Source organism: Zingiber officinale, chromosome 5A (assembly GCF_018446385.1).
Source record: "Zingiber officinale cultivar Zhangliang chromosome 5A, Zo_v1.1, whole genome shotgun sequence".
Taxonomy (NCBI): domain Eukaryota; kingdom Viridiplantae; phylum Streptophyta; class Magnoliopsida; order Zingiberales; family Zingiberaceae; genus Zingiber; species Zingiber officinale.
In genome coordinates, this window is record NC_055994.1 from 94,448,569 (window position 1) to 94,451,587 (window position 3,019).

The following is a 3,019-nucleotide window of genomic DNA, read 5'->3' on the forward strand; positions in this document are numbered from 1 at the left end:
TTGGATAGCTAGGGCACCCCCAAATCGATTGCTTCTCCTACAAAGTTAGTGCGCAAGCGGAAATACAACTAACTAATGAAAACAATAAAGAAAGAATACCAAATCGCTAACAAGCTCGATGTAACGTGGTTCGGAGATTGCTTGCTCCTACTCCACGACGTGTCCTTGAGGTGGACGAACCCTTGATCCTTCGGTGGATCAATCCCCGACAATCTCCACCTAGAGCTTTCTCCTTCTTGATGGAGCAAACCTCTCACAAAGGATCTCTTTCTCTTTACAATGATGAAGTTTAGGTTTGGAAGGAAGAGAGTAGACTTGGAAGCTTTGGGCAAAGACTAGGAGTTATTCAATAAACATGAGTAACCTGCTTCATGCCCCAAAGCTTCCTACAAATAAGAGGAGAGAGTTGATCATCATATCAACTCAATCTCGACATCAGTCGACTGGTCCATGCACCAGTCGACTGATGTAGCGGTTAGACACAACTAACGACTCTCTACAGAAGTCATCTTCTGCCAACGACCATATACCAATCGACTGGTCATGGGACCAGTCGACTGGTCCCCTTAGCCGACGAGCACAGAAGCATTTTGTGCTTTTTGTGAAAATTGGATCAGTCGACTGGTCCATTACATTCTCACACACTCATCCTTTCTGGAGTCGCTTTTGAAGTCCTCTTCCTCGGCCTTCGTCCCTCAGATGCACCCGAGCCCGCGACTCCTCTCCGTGCCATCCTTCACGTCGCCTTGAAGTCCACTTCCCTCGGCTCCACTCCATTGCTCCTCGTCCGACGGTCCCTTGGATGTCTTCCACACCATCCTTCACCGACTCAAGGATCTGAGCCCTTGGATGAGCTTTCCAATCTTGGCTACACCAAGTTCCTCATGTGTTTCACTAAGTTCTGCAAGATTCAAACACATATCAAAGCCTAACTTAAACTTTTTGACACATACATCAAAACCATGATCATACCGATCAAACTTGGGTCGATTGGACCAATAATCTCCCACTTTTTGATGTGTGACAATATGTTTAAGTTAGACATAAATAATAACTTTGAAAATTACAAGCAATATGTAAACATGAAGCATAAAACCAAACTTCCCCTAAACATATGCTCTCTTCCTTAATTTTCAAGTTTTGCACACAAGTATGAGAATAAAAGTTTCTAACTTAAACCCACACATTTCTCCCCCTTTGACACCATAAAAAAAAATTGTACCAAACAATCATACACTATATGACATCAAGTATGACCAAATTTTGACCAAAAATTTGATTTCAGAAAACAACAGTATGCTAGAAAGCTGGTACCAGTCGATTGGTAACTGATGCAATCGACTGGTACGTTTTGATACCGAATTTTCAGCCTTTTGCAGCCAACTTCAGAAATGCATAAAAAATTTCAGAAAATTTGAAAAATCATGAAATTTTGACAACATATTTCTTGAAATGTCTTTTAACTAGGGAAAATATGTTTTCATGAAAATTCAAAGTATTTTTGAAATTTTGACCAAATCTCAAAAATCACAAAACATGCAAGTTATGTATCAATTTTAACCCCAGTTTTGCAATCATATGTTTCAAAATAACTATTCACTGTAAATAAAACATAGAATTATTTTCAAAATATTTAAAATGTTCAACTATGATCTATGGACAGGATGTCCATTAATTAAACATTTGTTTTCCCCATAGTTGGTCTATGATTACTAAAACATTTGATACATTTCATAACTTATCAAAATGTCATAAACATAAGTGAATTATAAGTATCATCCTATCATCTCACATTTATATTTTGAAACTAATGTAAGTCATTGTGAGATGAAATAAGGTAACCTCTACTTAGCCTTCTTTATCATGAATTTCTATCAAGGCTAAGTATTCCCCCTTAAGGTCTTAAATCAACCATTTCAAAGATTTGAATTATGATTTTAATGGTTGACTAACCCAAAATCCTCTAACCCTTGAGGATTGACTTTGACACCCAATAGAAATTCTTTCTAATTGGATTAACCAAATATTCCTTGGGATCCAATTTCTATCTATAGTTTTAGTTTTTGATTGCCCTCTAGTAAGTAGACAATGGTAGATCTTTTCATTGTTGAGTTCATTATATCCTAACATATTTTTCTTAAAACTTGTTCTTTGGCTCCCAATAATCATATTTAGGGGTTTAGAGCCAATTTCAAATTTTCTAAGGGCATTTCTAAGGTATTCTACCTTTTCCCTTAATTTCCTATTTTTTTTCTTCTAAACATGAATCATTCGAACTAGGAGAAGAAGCATGCATATCATTATCCTTAACAGACATGGATTCTAATTTTTCCTTAAGCATGCAAATATCATTTTTCAAAGATTTGTTCTTTCTTTTTGCCTTAAACAAATCATCATTTGTACTTGAAATAATTTTAATTAAAATACGGGGAGGAAGATTATGTACCTCACTTATTGAGAAGTCCAAATCTGAAGTTTGACCTGCCCCTTCACTTGAGCTTCCTTTTTCATTTTCACTTGAACTCCTTCCTTCTTCTCTTTAGGATGAGGTGGAGGCTATGTCATCAATTCCCATTAGTGCAAAATGAGAAACATGGTGCTCTTCTTCCTCCGATGATGATGGATCATCCCATGTTGCTTTTAGGGTTTTGACTTTCTTCCCTTTTTCTTTTGACTTCTTCTTCTCTTCCTTCTTCTTTTCTTCTTTCTTCTTCAAGAGAGGACAATCATCTCTTATGTGTCTTTCTCCTCGACAATTATAGAAAATGATCTTCCTTGTCCTACTTTTGCTTATTGAGCTTTTCCTAGCACGAGATTTGTTAGAAGAAAAAGATTTAAATGTTTTTCTCATATTCCTTACCATATATGCCTCTTGATCGCTATATATTGAGACACTTGACTTCTCGGAATCGGAAGATGATTGAGATGGAACTTTCTTCTTCTTCCCCTTTCCCTTGTTTGCCACAAGGGTTACTCCTCTTGATCTTTCTCCATCTAGCCCTTCAACTCGTGTCTCATG